This window comes from Salmo salar, chromosome 07 (genome assembly GCF_965601325.2).
Source record: "Salmo salar chromosome 07, fSalSal1, whole genome shotgun sequence".
In the NCBI taxonomy this organism is placed as follows: domain Eukaryota; kingdom Metazoa; phylum Chordata; class Actinopteri; order Salmoniformes; family Salmonidae; genus Salmo; species Salmo salar.
In genome coordinates this window covers 70,020,631-70,040,824 of record NC_138297.1, presented here as the reverse complement: position 1 = coordinate 70,040,824, position 20,194 = coordinate 70,020,631, and positions in this window count along the sequence as shown.

Sequence of the window (20,194 nt, the reverse complement as noted above, 5' to 3'; positions counted from 1 at the left end):
TTTGCTCGCCTGAGGAATAGTATCTCATGATAAGCTGTAGACCACACTATCTACCTAGAGAGTTTTCATCTGTATTTTTCGTAGCTGTCTACATACCACCACAGACTGAGGCTGGCACTAAGACCGCACTCAATGAGCTGTATACCGCCATAACACCAGTGACTCAGTCAATAAAAACGTGGTCAGATGAAGCAGATGCTAAGCTACAGGACTGTTTTGTTAGCACAGACTGGAATATGTTCCGGAATTCTTCCAATGACATTGGGGAGTACACCACATCAGTCACTGGCTTCATCAATAAGTGCATTGATGACGTCGTCCCCACAGTGACTGTACATTTTATTTATTTTTATTTATTTTACCTTTTTTAACTAGGCAAATAAGTTAATTAAGAACAAATTCTTATTTTCAATGATGGCCTAGGAACAGTGGGTTAACTGCCTTGTTCAGGGGCAGAATGACAGATTTTTACCTTGTCAGCTCAGGGATTCAATCTTGCAACCTTTCGGTTACTAGTCCAACGCTCTAACCACTAGGCTACCTGCCGCCCCCTGCCGCCCTATGTACGTACATACCCCAACCAGAAGCCATGGATTACAGGCAACATCCGCATTGAGCTAAAGGGTAGAGCTTCCGCTTTCAAGGAGCGGGACTCTAACCCGGAAGCTTATAAGAAATACCGATATGCCCTCCGACGAACTATCAAATAGGCAAAGTGTCAATACAGAACTAAGATCGAATCGTACTACCCGGCTCCGACGCTCGTTGGATGTGGCAGAGCTTGCAAACTATTACAGACTATAAAGGGAAGCACAGCCGACAGCTGCCCAGTGACACGAGCCTACCAGACGAGCTAAATTACTTCTATGCTTGCTTCGAGGCAAGTAACTCTGAAACATGCATGAGAGCATCAGCTGTCCCAGATGACTGTGTGATCACGCTCTCTGCAGTCGATGTGAGTAAGACCTTTAAACAGGACAACATTCACAAAGCCACTGGGCCAGAAGGATTACCAGGACGTGTACTGCGAGCATGCGCTGACCAACTGGCAAGTGTCTTCACTGACATTTTCAACCTCTCCCTGTCTGAGTCTGTAATACCAACATGTTTTAAGCAGACCACCATAGCCCCTGTGCCGAAGAACACTAAGGTAACCTGTCTAAATGACTACCGACCCGTAGCACTCACGTCTGTAGCCATGAAGTGCTTTGAAAGGCTGGTCATGGCTCACATCAACACCATTATCCCAGAAACCCTAGACCCACCCCAATTTGCATACCGCCCTAACAGATCCACAGATAATGCAATCTCTATTGCACTCCCCACTGCCCTTTCCCACCTGGACTAAAGGAACACCTACGTGAGAATACTATTCATTGACTACAGCTCAGCGTTCAACACCATAGTGCCCTCAAAGCTCATCACTAAGCTAAGGACCCTGGGACTAAACACCTCCCTCAGCAACTGGATCCTGGACTTCATGATGGGCCGCCCCCAGGTGGTAAGGGTAGGTAACAACACATCCGCCACGGTGATCCGCAACACAGGGGCGTGCTCAGATCCTCAAAAAGTTCTACAGCTGCACCATCGAGAGCATCCTGACTGGTTGCATCAGTGCCTGGTATGGCAGCTGCTCGGCCTCTGACCGCAAGGCACTACAGAGCCCTCCACCCCCTTTTACACTGCTGCTACTCTCTGTTACTATCTATGCATAGACACTTTAATAACTCTACCTACATGTACATATTACCCTCTAGAAAGAGAGAGAGAGAGAGAGAGAGAGAGAGAGAGAGAGAGAGAGAGAGAGAGACAGACAGAGAGACAGAGAGACAGAGAGACTATTACAGTTGGATCAATCAACACCTCAGAGTGTGTCTTGGGCTGATGTGTTTTGATTGAAACCCAGAATGCAGTTGGGTTGGGGGGGGGGGTCATCCATGGTGGGTGGTGGGGGTTATGAAGTTGTAATGGTGGTGATGTTGGGATTGTCTCTCAGTGTAACTCACAAGCGGAGTGGGTGGGAGGGATGTGTTCTGTTGTTACGCCTGTTGTCACGCCAACCTGCCTGTTGGCAGGGGCCTCTGTTGTCACGCCAACCTGCCTGGTGGGAGGGGCCTATGGGGGGCAGGGAACTCCCAAAAATAAAAGGAACAACAGAGCTGGTTAGCATCCCAAATGCCACACTCTTCCCAGTACAGAGTGCACTACTTATGACTAGGCCCCATGTGGTTTTGGCCTAAACTATTGCACTATGTAAGGAATAGGGTGCGATTTGGGGCAAAGACCTGATGTTTGGATGGATTCCACCTGGAGGCACATTTTTCAACGTGACGTATGGTGTGGCTGTGTGAGGTGGCGAGGGTTCATAGGGTTACCATACGCTTGGAGTGAGTCACAGATTACTGCATGTTTATGTCATCGTCATTGTTCCCTTACATTTTGTGATATGTGGACATCTCTGTGTGGGATTTTACAGAATAGAATCCAACTGATGGGCCTGCTTCATGAACTGAGAAACATCTCTGTGTGGTATTTACAGAATAGAATCCAAATGATGGGCCTGCTTCATGAACTGAGAAACATCTCTGTGTGGTATTTACAGAATAGAATCCAACTGATGGGCCTGCTTCATGAACTGAGAAACATCTCTTTGTGGTATTTACAGAATAGAATCCAACTGATGGGCCTGCTTCATGAACTGAGAAACATCTCTGTGTGGTATTTACAGAATAGAATCCAAATAATGGGCCTGCTTCATGAACTGAGAAACATCTCTGTGTGGTATTTACAGAATAGAATCCAACTGATGGGCCTGCTTCATGAACTGAGACACATCTCTGTGTGGTATTTACAGAATAGAATCCAAATGATGGGCCTGCTTCATGAACTGAGAAACATCTCTGTGTGGTATTTACAGAATAGAATCCAAATGATGGGCCTGCTTCATGAACTGAGAAACATCTCTGTGTGGTATTTACAGAATAGAATCCAACTGATGGGCCTGCTTCATGAACTGAGAAACATCTCTTTGTGGTATTTACAGAATAGAATCCAACTGATGGGCCTGCTTCATGAACTGAGAAACATCTCTGTGTGGTATTTACAGAATAGAATCCAAATAATGGGCCTGCTTCATGAACTGAGAAACATCTCTGTGTGGTATTTACAGAATAGAATCCAACTGATGGGCCTGCTTCATGAACTGAGACACATCTCTGTGTGGTATTTACAGAATAGAATCCAAATGATGGGCCTGCTTCATGAACTGAGAAACATCTCTGTGTGGTATTTACAGAATAGAATCCAAATGATGGGCCTGCTTCATGAACTGAGAAACATCTCTGTGTGGTATTTACAGAATAGAATCCAACTGATGGGCCTGCTTCATGAACTGAGAAACATCTCTTTGTGGTATTTACAGAATAGAATCCAACTGATGGGCCTGCTTCATGAACTGAGAAACATCTCTGTGTGGTATTTACAGAAAAGAATCCAAATGATGGGCCTGCTTCATGAACTGAGAAACATCTCTGTGTGGTATTTACAGAATAGAATCCAACTGATGGGCCTGCTTCATGAACTGAGAAACATCTCTTTGTGGTATTTACAGAATAGAATCCAAATGATGGGCCTGCTTCATGAACTGAGAAACATCTCTGTGTGGTATTTACAGAATAGAATCCAAATGATGGGCCTGCTTCATGAACTGAGAAACATCTCTGTGTGGTATTTACAGAAAAGAATCCAAATGATGGGCCTGCTTCATGAACTGAGAAACATCTCTTTGTGGTATTTACAGAAAAGAATCCAAATGATGGGCCTGCTTCATGAACTGAGAAACATCTCTTTGTGGTATTTTACAGAATAGAATCCAACTGATGGGCCTGCTTCATGAACTGAGAAACATCTCTTTCTATACTCTCTGTATCTCATTAATATGGACATTCTAAGACCTGATTACATCATTACAGCTCTGTGGACTGCACATTCGTCTATCTGTCTGAGGAGTTCCAGCCCTAAACTAGTCAGTCAGTAGCGCAGAGCTGACCCTCTACATGAGACCTGATCATAGCAGATAAGTGATAAGTTGTGTTTTGCGGTCGGTCGGTCGGTCACGTAAGAATCATGCCAAGACAACAGAACCAAACTGAGACGGACAGGTGAGAAGGACGGACAGGAGAGGAGGAGAGAAGGAGAGGAACATTTGGCCTCACAACAAGGAGGGCTATTGCTCTCTCTCTCTCTCTCTCTTCTCAAGTCTCTCTCTTTTATTCACTCTCTCTCTATCCCCCCTCTCTATCCCGTCTCTATCCCCATCTCTCTCTCTCCCTCCCTCTCTCTACCCCCCTCTCCCTCCCCCCTCTCTCTCGTACTAAGGAGTTAAACATCTAGAGAATGTTGTGACAGACAACACTATCAGTATCACATATCTCAACAACTATCATCATTTCCCATGTGATCAGCATTTTGTCTCTATAGAAATGAATGGAAAGAATTCTCCCCAAGGACATCTCTGTCAACCATTATATAATAACACACTGTACCAGGAAGATTCAGAAACTATTTGTAATAGACCAGCTAGCTACCTCAAACTCCTTATTGCAATACTGTGACAAGGACAAGGTTTTTACAACACAGTAACAGTAACTGTATCAGTACCTAAACAGACTACCACTCTCCTAGAAATAGATTCCATAGAATTTAAATAGATTCCATTGAATTTGTATTTATTTATTCCTTATTTTTCCAGGTAAGTTGACTGAGAACATATTCTCGTTTACAGCAACGACTTGGGGAATAGTTACAGGGGAGAGGAGATTTATTAGCCAATTGTAAGCTGGGGATGATTAGGTGACCATGATGGTTTGAGGGCCAGATTGGGAATTTAGCCAGGACACCAGGGTTAACACCCCTACTCTTATGATAAGTACCATGGGATCTTTAGTGACCACAGAGAGTCAGGACACCATGGTTAACACCCCTACTCTTATGATAAGTACCATGGGATCTTTAGTGACCACAGAGTGTCAGGACACCCGTTTAACATCCCATCCGAAAGACAGCACCCTACACAGGGCAATGTCCCCAATCACTGCATTGGGGCATTATTTCTTTTTATAGACCAGAGGAAAGAGTGCCTCTCCCCCATCCATGGACTGACCAGGACCAACCCTGCTTAGCTGCAAGCCAGCAGTGGGATGCAGGATAGTACGCTGCTGGCATAGAACTGAAATATATTCCATAGAATTGAAATAGATTCCATAGAACTGAAATAGATTCCATAGAATTGAAATAGATTCCATAGAATTGAAATAGATTCCATAAAACTGAAATAGATTCCATAGAACTGAAATAGATTCCATAGAACTGAAATAGATTCCATAGAATTTAAATAGATTCCATAGAACTGAAATAGATTCCATAGAATTGAAATAGATTCCATAGAATTGAAATAGATTCCATAAAACTGAAATAGATTCCATAGAACTGAAATAGATTCCATAGAACTGAAATAGAATCCATAGAATTTAAATAGATTCCATAGAATTTAAATAGATTCCATAGACCGGAAATAGATTTCAATGAATTTAAATAGATTCCATAGACCTGAAATAGATTCCATAGAATTGAAATAGATTCCAAATAGATTCCATAGACCTGAAAAAGATTCCATAGTGTCACGTCCTGACCAGTATAGGGGTTATTTGTTATTGTAGTTTGGTCAGGACGTGGCAGAGGGTATTTGTTTTATGTGGTTCGGGGTGGTGGTTTGTTTAGAAGGGTGTTTGATTTATTATTTCTGGGTTTTGGGTTATGTTGTATGTATTTCTACGTTCTGTCTAGTTTAGTTTTCTATGTTTAGGATTGGGTGTTGGACTCTCAATTGGAGGCAGGTGTTTCTAGTTGCCTCTGATTGAGAGTCCTATATAGAGGTGTGTGCTTGGTTTGGGTTTTTGTGGGTAGTTGTCTTTAGCACTGCTGTTATGTGTATAGCCTGCTAAACTGTCGGTCTGTCGTTCTTCATTTTGTTGGTCACTTTATTTAAAATAAATATTCAAGATGAGCATCCACATTCCTGCTGCGTTTTGGTCCTCTCTACCCGAAGACAGCCGTTACACATAGACCTGAAATAGATTCCATAGAACTGAAATAGATAGAACTGAAATAGATTTCATAGAATTACTCCCCTCAAACACAGCTTTGCATATACATGATGTACTGAAGAAGCATGGAACTGACCCATTTTCCTGAACATCAGGTTTAGAATAGTGTCAGCTGAATCAGAAGCATTTCCTCTCCACTGCCAATGGTTTGTTTTGTTGGAGAGTTATTTCTGCTCCCCAGACGGGATTATTTCTCCCTTTCCTGTGATGATTCAGACTGAGAGAGTGGGAGAGAAACTCTGTTTCTGTATCTCTCTACTCCCCCTCTCTCCCTCTACTCCCCCTCTCTCCTAATCTGGTGATGGATGGTCCCTCACTGGCACCCTGTGTTGACTAATCACTGCAGAAGCCTGCAGCGCAGCACAGGGAGAGGATTAAGAGGTCCTGATGAGATCAATACAGACAGACTTCAGTCCTTCTCTCAGATAGAGAACCTACCTGAACCAATCACTGTGTGTGTGTGTGTGTGTGTGTGTGTGTGTGTGTGTGTGTGTGTGTGTGTGTGTGTGTGTGTGTGTGTGTGTGTGTGGTGTGTGTGTGTGTGTGTGTTACCATTGTAACCCACATGTGTCTCATATTGGAAGATCCCTCTATTCAAGTCATGACACCATTTAAGTGGACTGTGGAAGTTGAGCGTTGCTTCATCAAGGGATGAACGGCTGGACCTGCGGGTCCTGACTCCTGTCAGAGATCATTGTGGCAAGGTCGGCATTTTTCATGCTGCGGGCGGGCGGGAGTGGGACCGTCAGACAGACGTCTTCGGGATGAAAATAGTTTTGTTGTCCCGCATATTATTTGGAAAGGTCATCTTTCTGCTTGGTATGCGTTAACGTACATATGGTATTAAAATCACACTTTTGTCGCATTATTCACACGCTCAGAATTCGCTTGTTTCAATTTCAGTAGCCGACCTCTCCTCTCCTAGTTGGACGGGTGGTCTCATTGAAATAGAGTAGGCTGCATGCACGGGCGGAGAATCACGTGGCAGTTAACTTGCATATGAAATGAACTTAAATATGAGTAGACTGTAGTTTACTACAGTGTCTGTAAATAAATATTGATAATGGAAAGAAGTGGAGAGCGCTAAACCAACGTCAGTAAAAGTGCAATCCCAAATATATATCATAATTGGAAACAGGGGCGGAAATCCCGGGGGGGACGGGGGGACACGACCCCCCCATCCTGGGAAAAATATGATTTGTCCCCCCCAATATATCACTGAAACATAACTATGTAATTTAAATAATATTAATAATACGCAATGAAAGCAATTGTGCTGATTATAGACAATTAATAGCGCGTTTTTAAGTTTCAAAAGATTGCGACCCCCCCACCCTTTGCCTCACAATGGTTTGATCCACTGCCAGTTCCTTAGTTGGCTAGGTAACAGAGGGGTCGTGTCTACTGTCTGAAAGGCACTCAATGAACGTAACTGACGTGAGGTTAATCCAGTCAATCGCGCACACACACTAGCTGAATATGCAGAGCTAGCGCGCAAATATTAACTATTAAGCTAGCTAGTACCTATTCCATTTATGTGGCCTCGTCAAAGATGGAATCTTTGCTATCGTCAATTTATTCCAAGATCAGCATGCAGATGATGTAATTTAGTGCTTCAAAGTCCCTGTGATAAGGTTAGCGATAAACTGAAGTCCAAACTGAACAGAACTACACTCTCTTCTACCATTGTCTTAAATATATTTAATGGTCTCGTTGCAAAAGCTAAATTGTAGCAAGGGAACTTTTATTTATTTATTTTATTTAACCCGGGTAGCAAAGATTATAGCAAACACCACTGAAACGGAATTGGTGCTCGCTTGCTTTGCAAATTCAGCTATTGTTGGAAGCCAGCCAATATGAAACAAACTATTAAAATTACAAAAGGTTGCAGCATATGTTGTGTAAATGGTGAACTCATACAGCTGTCAACTCTTGTCATTTTAATCCGTTTCACATTTGCTAGCTACCTTTTAGATCGAAGCCCATATAGAATGATTGAAGATGATAGAAGCCCATCTCCTACTGTAAATAACCGACACACTGTGTGTGTGTAGCCAACCAGGTAGAAAAATGGCAGAAAAATAAAAGACGGACATCAGAGTATTTTTCAATAAACCAAAACGCAAAGTAAGAACCCTAGTAGCCTAATATCTCAAAGACTAAATGATAAAATGTTCATAAGAAAATAATGAAATTCTAATGGAAATGTTTCACAATGATGTCATTAGGCAGAGCAGGCAACAGATGGCACACAGACAGCAGAGTTGGGGACAGATATGCAGGGACAGACTGGCAGAGACAGGGAGTCTCAGGTAAGTTTGTTGAGTCTTTGTTTGGCAACATTATGAAAGGTTCTCCATTTTTTGGACTTGTAAAATAGGAACATAATTGGAAAATGCCATGGATACCCCCACTCTCAACTTAAACTGGTGACTGAACAAAGATTTGTTAAAGGCAATGGTATTGCTGTTGTGATTAGTTGTGTAGTTTTGGGTACCGGTAGTTAGGAGTACGGCAAACACCTTATTTCTTTGGTTCCTCAATATACATTTACCATATTACAATGTAGGCTATGTGTTACAGCACTACTTTTGGTGTCCCCCTCAGGAATTGCTCTTGAGAAAATGTCATGTAATTGTCCCCTCCAAAGTTGATATCAGATTTTCGCCCCTGATTGGAAAGAAAAAGGCATAACGTGCACATAGGTTAGGCTACCATAGTGAGATGGCTTTGTGCCTTTTAATTTTCAATAAGAACTGATTACCCATTTATTTTTCTCTGCCAGCAAATCGTCCTCCTAAAAAGTTAGGCTATATCCTATATGCAAAATGTCATTATTCTAGCTGATTAAAGTTCACTAGTCATATCTGCGAGATCAGGTGTGAGTGTGATCTCCATTAAATAGAGTAGACTATAGAGTAGACTATAGACCCCTTTCTGTGTTTCAAACATAGTGTAACGAGGGCGATGCGCCAGTCGGTGGCAGAACACAGGAAGTTGTTACAGAACGGCAGCAAAAAAAACACCTCTATTTACATGTTGCTTATGAGTGCATTTCACACTACTTTTGGATTATAATTGGATTTTAAGGCTTGTATGAATGTCCTGCTTAATATAATGTGTGTGTCATCATCACAAATCAACTGAATTATACTTTTAAAAAAAACTTAAACCAGTAAAATGTCTCTTTGGCGAGCTTTTGCTACAGACTACAGTATGTCAATGAGCGTTAGCATTCTAGCTAACAACTGCTGCATCCAGAAGCACGGGGCAGTTATATGTCCAAGGAAATGTACTTCCTAAATATAATTAGGCTATAGTTTACTACAATGCCTAGAAGTAAATATTGATCACCCATATTTCTCCATCTGAAAATCTTCCCACTCTTAAAAGGTAGGCTATAAAAATAGCTCAAGAAAAAGTCTCTCCAACTTTGCTCTCTTCAAAATACTATACACTTACCATACTGGCTGATATACTGGTTGATATACTGGCTGATATATACTGGCTGATATAGCCCAGTAATACAGATAGCCTAATGTGGCCACGCCAGAATCTCTGGTGATTTAACCTATTTCTTAAGTTATTTTCCCCCATTTGATATTGCCTGTAGGGCGCAAAATTGCTGGGACCATGGCTGGCAAGTGAGCTGTGTCACATAAGCCTAAAATAACATTGTGGGACTGCGGTTCGGTTTGGGACCAGTTGTTGTGGTAGAAGGGGGGGGGGGGGGGGGGGGGAATCGGCCAGAAAGCCAGCGGGCGGGGGAGGAGTGCAAGGAGTGGGAGGAAGAAATCAGTCCTGTGCAGACCTCCATTTGGAAAGTCATTATAACTGATGCTGTTTTGGTGCTGCAGTGATGTGATTGTTCTTGTACATCTGGACTCATACAATATGTCACCCTTTAGTACAGTGCAGTTGAAGAAATGAAATCAAACAGCCACCACAGAAACATTCACTCCTTCACTGAATACAACACAGTGGCATTACTGGGATGGTAACTCTGCTGAAAACAAAGCTTAGGCTGGTCACCAGCACTCACTGTGTTTTACGCACTGGTCACCAGCCTTTATTGTGTTTTGGAAACTGGTGACCAGCCTTCGCTGTGTTTTGGACCACATGGTGACCAGCTGTTTTGGACACTGGTCATCAGCCTTTGCTGTGTTTTGGACACTGGTCACCAGCCTTTGCTGTATTTTGGACACTGGTCATCAGCCTTTGCTGTGTTTTGGACACTGGTCATCAGCCTTTGCTGTGTTTTGGACACTGGTCACCAGCCTTTGCTGTGTTTTGGACACTGGTCATCAGCCTTTGCTGTGTTTTGGACACTGGTCATCAGCCTCCACTGTGTTTTGGACACTGGTGACCAGCATAGTGATTAGTATGGTAAAAAAAGACTATGTATCAAGACTCAGGATATGACCCAGATGCAGACACAGGAGGTGGATAGTACAGTTCTCAGATCATTTATTATAAACACGGGGCAGGTAAAGGGCAGGTCGAGGAAGACAGGTAAAGGGCAGGTCGAGGAGGGCAGGTAAAGGGCAGGTCGAGGAGGACAGGTAAAGGGCAGGTCGAGGAGGACAGGTAAAGGGCAGGTCGAGGAGGACAGGTAAAGGGCAGGTCGAGGAGGACAGGTAAAGGGCAGGTCGAGGAGGACAGGTAAAGGGCAGGTCGAGGAGGACAGGTAAAAGGCAGGTCGAGGAGGACAGGTAAAGGGCAGGTCGAGGAGGGCAGGTAAAGGGCAGGTCGAGGAGGACAGGTAAAGGGCAGGTCGAGGAGGGCAGGTAAAGGGCAGGTCGAGGAGGACAGGTAAAGGGCAGGTCGAGGAGGGCAGGTAAAGGGCAGGTCGAGGAGGGCAGGTAAAGGGCAGGTCGAGGAGGACAGGTAAAGGGCAGGTCGAGGAGGACAGGTAAAGGGCAGGTCGAGGAGGACAGGTAAAGGGCAGGTCGAGGAGGACAGGTAAAGGGCAGGTCGAGGAGGACAGGTAAAGGGCAGGTCGAGGAGGACAGGTAAGGGGCAGGTCGAGGAGGACAGGTAAAGGGCAGGTCGAGGAGGGCAGGTAAAGGGCAGGTCGAGGAGGACAGGTAAAGGGCAGGTCGAGGAGGACAGGTAAAGGGCAGGTCGAGGAGGACAGGTAAAGGGCAGGTCGAGGAGGACAGGTAAAGGGCAGGTCGAGGAGGACAGGTAAAGGGCAGGTCGAGGAGGACAGGTAAAGGGCAGGTCGAGGAGGACAGGTAAAGGGCAGGTCGAGGAGGACAGGTAAAGGGCAGGTCGAGGAGGACAGGTAAAGGGCAGGTCGAGGAGGACAGGTAAAGGGCAGGTCGAGGAGGACAGGTAAAGGGCAGGTCGAGGAGGGCAGGTAAAGGGCAGGTCGAGGAGCACAGGTAAAGGGCAGGTCGAGGAGGACAGGTAAAGGGCAGGTCAAGGAGGGCAGGTAAGGGGCAGGTCGAGGAGGACAGGTAAAGGGCAGGTCGAGGAGGGCAGGTAAAGGGCAGGTCGAGGAGGACAGGCAAAGGGCAGGTCGAGGAGGACAGGTAAAGGGCAGGTCGAGGAGGGCAGGTAAAGGGCAGGTCGAGGAGGACAGGTAAAGGGCAGGTCAAGGAGGACAGGCAGAGGTTCGTGATCAGGTCAGAGGCAGGCAGGTACAGGACGGCAGGCAGGCTTGGGGTCAGGGCAGGTACAGGACGGCAGGCAGGCTTGGGGTCAGGGCAGGTACAGGACAGCAGGCAGGCTTGGGGTCAGGGCAGGCTTGGGGTCAGGGCAGGCTTGGGGTCAGGGCAGGTACAGGACGGCAGGCAGGCTTGGGGTCAGGGCAGGTACAGGACAGCAGGCAGGCTTGGGGTCAGGGCAGGTACAGGACAGCAGGCAGGCTTGGGGTCAGGGCAGGCTTGGGGTCAGGGCAGGCTTGGGGTCAGGGCAGGTACAGGACGGCAGGCAGGCTTGGGGTCAGGGCAGGTACAGGACAGCAGGCAGGCTTGGGGTCAGGGCAGGTACAGGACAGCAGGCAGGCTTGGGGTCAGGGCAGGTACAGGACAGCAGGCAGGCTTGGGGTCAGGGCAGGCTTGGGGTCAGGGCAGGCTTGGGGTCAGGGCAGGTACAGGACAGCAGGCAGGCTTGGGGTCAGGGCAGGTACAGGACAGCAGGCAGGCTTGGGGTCAGGGCAGGTACAGGACAGCAGGCAGGCTTGGGGTCAGGGCAGGCTTGGGGTCAGGGCAGGCTTGGGGTCAGGGCAGGTACAGGACGGCAGGCAGGCTTGGGGTCAGGGCAGGTACAGGACAGCAGGCAGGCTTGGGGTCAGGGCAGGTACAGGACAGCAGGCAGGCTTGGGGTCAGGGCAGGCAGAATGGTCAGAACCAGGAAAAACTAGGAAACAGAACTTGAGAAACAGGAAGACGGGAAAGCATGCTGGTTTGATTAGGATCTCTTTTAGTCCCCATTTGGACTAATCTTCCAAGAGTCCTTAAACATTAAAATACACTTTATATACAAACACATTTTCACATATAACACACTATTACAAACATACATAATATAGTAACATAATGAACCAATAAATTCTCAATCTAAAAAAATATTGATTCTTCATCTACTGTAATCCCACAACATTTCTGTGTATTATATTTAAATCGTTTTAAAACAATGTTTACATTTATATATTGAAAGAATTCTGGTTTGCTCAGTTAATTTATTCAATTTCTTTATTGCTCTAAATGGAAATGTTCTTTTGCCTATTTCTCTTTTCTGTCTAGATAACACATTGTAACAGCTGTCTTCAAGAATGGACCAAGGCGCAGCGGGAATGTGAATACTCATACTTTTAATAAACTCGAGTAAGGCATCCACAGGAAAAACAATAAACACGACAGCAACAGTTTTGCAGGCTAACACGCAGCGCAAAAACAACTACCCACAACCCCAAAGAAAAACACACACTACTATATAGGACTCCCAATCAAAGGCAACTCAACACACCTGCCTTCAATTGGGAGTCCAATCACCAACACAACACTTAACACACAAAAAACCTGCCACGTCCTGACCAAAACTAATACAATACCTCCCTCTGCTGGTCAGGACGTGACACACATAGATGATGGACAATCTATTCCTAGTATTTACGGAATGTCTGTCTCTTACCAACTGATTACCGTTGTGAATAGAACTTGACCGTTTTAAATGATGTATATTATGAAATAAAATAAGCATGTTTTTTTCAATTATCTTGTCGATTGATGACCAACCAAGAACATTGCGTATGACTGCAACAGAAGAACCATATCTCCACCGTAAAACAATCCTTGCTGCTTTGTTCTGTGCAATCTGCAGCCTCCTAACTTCACTTGGTGATGCATTTCCCCAGACCACAGAACAGTAGTTCACTTGACTCTCAATTAATGCTTGTGTTATTTGCTTAAGAATTTTTCCTGGTAAATATTTAGCTATCCTTCTGATTATGCATGCTGTTTTAATATTTTTTTTTTACATAGATGAGTTATTTGAGACGACCACGGTAAGCAGTTGTCTAGCTGCACTCCCAATAGTTTGGTTTCTGCCACTTCTTCAATTTGTACTCCCCCCATACTTTATTGTATCCCTGCTATTTTGGCCTTTTCCTAGTGGAACAGACCAACATAACTTTGGCTTTCTTGGTGTTTAAAACAAGTTTGTTCTGGCAAACCCACTCCCTGATATTGTCCAAATCTCCTTGTAAAGCTTGCTGTACCTGTTGAACTGATTGTCTTGCTGCATAAATTGTAGTTTCATCTGCAAATATAGTAGCTTGAGTTTCAGCTAGGGCATAGGGAAGGTCGTTGGTATATATTAAATAAAGAAGTGGCCCAAGGCAGCTGCCCTGCGCTATGCCACAGTTTAAAGCATGAGGGGAAGAAAATGAACCATTGATATAGGTGGACTGTTTCCTGTCAGTTAGATATGACTGTACCCAATTCAATGCTACCTCCTTAAAACCATAATGCAGTCATTTTGTCAAAATGATTTAATGATCCACTAAATCAAATGCTGCACTGAAATCTAAAGCTAATACACCCACAAACCTGCTATTATCCATAGCATTGAGCCACTGGTCAGTCATGTCAACCAATGCAGTGGTAGTGGAATGGTTTTTGCGATAAGCATGCTGATTGGCTGTAATCAGATCATTATTTTCCATGTACTCTCATATTTGTCTACTCACAATACCCTCCAATATCTTACTGAGTGAGGGGAGTAGACTAATTGGTCGACTATTGTCAGGAGTAATGGGTTCTTTGCTGTCTTTCGGAATAGGACACAGTTTCGCATGCTTCCACACATTTGCAAACATCCCCTTTTCCAGCGACCAATCAAATATGTATCTCAGTGGAACTGCAATCTGGGGAGCAGCACAGCGGAGCAAAAAATTGTCCATAAGAACATAACCTGTAGATTGACCACCGGGTAATGACTTCAATAGGTTTAACACCTCCTCCACTGACACCGTTTGCAGACTAAAAGAGCAGATCTTGTTGCTCATAATATGATCATCAATCCATTGGACAATAGCTTGTTTGGAAGAATGTATGTTTACATTGTTGCTTAGTAAATACATTTTCTTTGTGAAAAAATCTGCAAAATGATTGGCAATATCAACTGGTTTTGTTATTATTCTCCCGTCAACCTCCACACTAGATGGGCATGATGAGATAGATGTACCAAGTAAACCCTTAACTGTGTTCCATACCTTTTTAGAATCATTTTTACAATCAATAAAAGCATTGTTGAAAAATAGCTTTTTTCTCCTTTCGATTCAATTTAACTGCATAATTACGCAATGTTCTATAATTCTGTTAATCAATTTCTAATTTTGACTTGGTTGCTAAGACTTTTGACATATTTCTTTGAGAAAAAGCCTCACCCAGTTCATCATCAATCCATGGAGACGGACGACCCCCAACTGTACTCTTTCTGACTGGGGCATGATGGTACATTACCTCAGTGAGGTAATCAATAAAACCTTCTGTAGCGGGATTTAAATCATCCTCTAGATAAATCAGCTCCCAGGGTACAGCAGCCAAATCATTTTGAAATAGCGCATGATTAAATGTTTAAAAAAATTATCTTGACCACAATCCTATGGGGTTTCTTTGGAACCTTGGTGTTCATGGTTATGGTCACAATATTATGGTCTGTCCAGCCCACTGGTATTGATCTGGCTTTTAAGCATTGCAATGGTATATTACAGAAAATCAGATCAATGCATGTGTCTGAACGATGACCCAACTTAATTGATGATCTAGTAGTATCATTAACCATTTGTTTCAAACTACAGGTCTCGGCATATCTCATCAATTTTGGTCTATTCGAATTATTGTGATCCTTCCAATTTATATTAAAATCACCCAAGATAAATACATCTCTGTTGCTATGTGTGGCCTGGTCAAACCCAGTACATAAGTCATCCAGATAAAACACCTTAGAGCTAGGAGGTCTATACACACATCCTACCAATATGGCTGCCTGGTGAGGCAGATGTACCTGAGCCCATAGTGCCTCTACTTGACATACCTTTTAAGAGGAGGGATGACCTTAATGTATCTGATTCTGAATGTACAGTGCTACACCCCCACCATTCCTATTCCCGTCTCTTCTCAGTAGACTATATCCATGAATGTTCATTTGTCCATCATTTACAGATGCAGCTAAATGCGTTTCGGTCAAAGCCAAAATATGACTATTATTTATGTTGACCAAGTTAATAAAAACCTCATGTATTTTGTTAGGAAGGCTACATACATTAACCTGAGCTATATGCAGCCCTTTCCTTATCAAGTGGAGATCAATAGAGCATGAACATAGCATAGAGCATGTATTCATTATAGATGAAGTTGTCATGATACACTACAACACACAAACTCAAATGTGAACATTAAATTAAAATAGCCAGGGAGTTACTCTAGATTCCCGATACAATTGCCCGTTGATATAAAGTTTATCCATCACCATGGAGACTCGTTGATTCAGGCAACGTTTTTCCTTCATGATGGGATATAGTTTTTTTCTCCTTTCATTGATCTCGGTGGGGAAGTGATCATTCATTCTAAAATCAGTGTTTCTGAGTTCTCTGCCCATGTTCTTCGTCATTTCCTTTTGCTTAAATCTGTCAGAACATGCAATAACAGCCCGTGGCCTATTTCCAGAGGCCTTACCTATTCTATGGACTCTGGAGAAAGTGACATTATGCACAACATCAGTGGGCAGTTTTAGTTGAGTTGACATAAAATCTCGGACTGTGTCCTCACAGCCTCTGCTGTTGTCATTCTCCGGTATCCCTGAAAATATTAGATTGTCCCGCATTGATCGACACCGTACATCAAGCAAGGTTTCTTTAAGTTGTTTGTTCTCCCTTTGTACCACCTCCACCTTGCTATGAATAGAGTCTACAGTACCTTTCAGCTCCATGTTCTCTTTCCTTAGATCATCAATCTGACATTGGCTGAATTCTAGACTGGCACATAATGCATTGATGTCCTCTCCTAATATATCCAAGATATCAAGTTTGGCAAGCCTTTCATTGATGGATTTTAACAAGTCAACATCCATATCAGTAAACCTCTCCCCACTCGCGCCCTCTTACTAAGGGATGGTTTGGTTCCATCGTTGATACCTACTGGTAAGACCTGACAAGACTAACTGGCCACAGACAAACAGAGAACACAGGTATAAATACACAGGGGATAATGGGGCAGATGGGTGACACCTGGAGGGATGGAGACAAGCACAAAGACTGGTGAAACAGATCAGGGTGTGACAGTATGAAATAAATAGTACAACTACTGAGCTATATTGTATGCTAAAAAAAAACTAACATTTTATTATTTTATACTAATACAATTTCTCATTGAAAGAGAATTTGTAATAAAGTACTAAAAAAAGCTAAAGATGTTTGTTAGCTTGAACAGCAACCCCAAAATGACACAGTATATATGTCTGCTCTCTGAGCAGTATTAAAACCGGTTGATACAAACTGGTCAATCTTTAGCTGGCTAGTTTATTAACCTAAGGCTTATTAAACTGTTGGCTGGTTAACATGATAAACTAGAAAAACGAATTGCTAGCCGACTAAGGTTAGTTTAGCTAGCTAACACCCCAGACAATAACTTACTCAGTAGCCTCCTCCTGTACACTCTGCATGCAAAGGCTCCCCAATAACTTTACCCAGTTGCACAGCATGACTGCGCAGTTTACCTCACAATAATTAAGGCTTGTTTTTTTGTGTACCACACCAAAGTTTTTATGACCTGCATTGTCTGTCTGTCTGTCTGTGACAAGCTTTCCCAATGCTGTTGGTCATTGAATGTCTGACGTGGCCTCGCTTGGCTCATGCACTTCTAAAAGTGGCCACTAGATGGCGTCCTAAACCATCTGATCTCCCCAAAACGGCTCTGTGAAAAAGTGCCACTTACGTGATACCATAGAGCAGCCTTCCTTTAAAGCATGGGTTGCGACGTGTCAGAGTAAATTTAAAATTATTTCATTAATTATTGGAATTGATTAGGCCAAGTGAAACTGAACTCTGCTCAGTTTGACAGCTGCGCGAGTTTCGTCAGTTTCCTTGATACATCAGTCCGTGACCCTCAGGCTGCAGTTCAGTCGTTCAGCAGCAGATGAAGTCCTGTCAGTCATTTTCCGCGTTCAAAACAACTGGGAACTCGGAAAAATACGAGGTCAGTAAACTGTACATTTGAAGATGAAACATGATCAGACCTACTGTGCATCTTACTGTGAAAATTATTATTGAAAACAAGTCTAGGTGGGAACTGTTGCTGTTAAAATACAAGTAATATGTTTTGTTCTGAACTGGAATAAACTGATTGAAGCAAGATGCTTTTTGAGGCAAACACTCACACAGTTCTGGGTTGCTCCTCTACAGCAGGAAGTGGTCTCCTGCCTGACTGAGAATGCAGTAGATGTTCTGATCCAGTTTGGCACCACATACCTATGTGAGTCAGGGTTCTCAACTCTGGTGTACTTGTAATACAAGTTTTACAAAATTCAACCAGTCACACACCTCTCATTAGGTGTGTGTGTGTGTGTGTGTGTGTGTGTGTGTGTGTGTGTGTGTGTGTGTGTGTGTGGTGTGCATCTTGCTTTAATCAGTTAATTCCAGTTCAGAATGAAAATTATTTATTGTATTTTAGCGGCAACAGTTCCAACCTAGACAGATATGTAAGTGTTTTTAATTGGGGAAAATAAACATGAATAGCTATTTATATGGGTATTTAATTTAATCGTTATTTGTCTATATTGTATTTGTTTTAGGTATCAGGGAAATGAAATGTACTGATGTTTTCATAAGCTTTGGTCCCTAGGAAAACACAGAATTTCTCATTTGGATCCCAGGCTGAAAAAGTTGAACCCCTGCCATAGAGATTAGAGGATTCCTCTGTGTATCTGTCCCATTAGGGCGTCTGGGAGCGCTGTGGGTAGCGCCATGAGCCCATCTCCATTTTGAAGAAGTCCATTTTCTTCTTCTACTACTTTTATGATTTGGTAAACAAACTGAAAGGGTGCACACTGCCATCTGGAGGGTGTTGTTGGAACAGGTGTAAAGCCAAGGTTGGCGATTTACTGCCATCTGCAGTTATGCAATGTTTGCTCACGAGTATAATTCATTATATAAATAGTCTCCAACACTCTACTCAACAAATTGGATGCAGTTTATCACAGTGCCATCCGTTTTGTCACCAAAGACCCATATATTACCCCCCACTGCGACCTGTATGCTCTCATTGGCTGGCCATCGCTTCATACTCGTCACCAAACCCACTGGCTCCAGGTCATCTACAAGTCTCTGCTAGGTAAAGCCCCGCCTTATCTCAGCTCACTGGTCACCATAGCAGCACCCACCCGTAGCACGCGCTCCAGCAGGTATATCTCACTGGTCACCCCCAAAGCCAATTCCTCCTTTGGTCGTCTTTCCTTCCAGTTCTCTGCTGCCAATGACTGGAACGAACTGCAAAAATCAATGAAGCTGGAGTCTCATATCTCCCTCACTAGCTTTAAGCACCAGCTGTCAGAGCAGCTCACAGATCACTGCAGCTGTACATAGCCCATCTGTAAACAGCCCAAACTACCTCATCCCCATACTGTATTTATTTATTTATCTTGCTCCTTTGCACCCCAGTATCTCTACTTGCACATTACTCTTATGCACATCTACCATTCCAGTGTCTAATTGCGCTACTGTAATTACTTCGCCACCATGGCCTATTTATTGCCTGACCTCCATTATCTTACCTCATTTACACTCACTATATATAGATTTTTCTTTGTTCTATTGTATTATTGACTGTATGTTTGTTTATTCCATGTGTAACTCTGTGTTGTTGTATGTGTCGAACTGCTGTGCTTTATCTTGGCCAGGTCGCAGTTGTAAATGAGAACTTGTTCTCAACTTGCCTACCTGGTTAAGTAAAGGTGAAATAAAAATAAATAAAAAATTAGGTGATGCTGATGACCTGGATGGAGTCATGTGATTCTTCCTTAACTGGTGGGACTTCCTATGGGTTGACTACTTCAAAATGGTGGAAGCCTTCAATGGTAATATCCATGCACAAATGGGTTTTATCCGTCTTGAGGCCGCTATAAATCTTTATGTGCAATACAGAAGACCAGTGGTTCATGTATTTCTAACAAAGATGGTGGATAAATTAAGATAATTCACTCAGCCCGTTTCCCGTTGAAGAAAATGGTCAATTCCGTTCTGCTTAACGGGGGGGCTCTCCAATAGACACCAGTGTGATAGCAGCTGGCTCTGGTCTGCTTAGTTCAAGAACTTCCATTGAACCAGAAAAAAATGAGGGAGTGGGATGTCTGGCTTCCTCTTCCGTCTCGGTCTCCAATAACATTTTACTCTGCCCGCAGCACCTCCTTATGTGTTAGTTCAACCAATCATTTGGCCTATGTTCTTATGAGGCTTCCCTATTGGGCAAGTAGGACCTTTTAGAGGAACATCATTAAGTACCAGTCATAGAGATGGAAAGATGTCG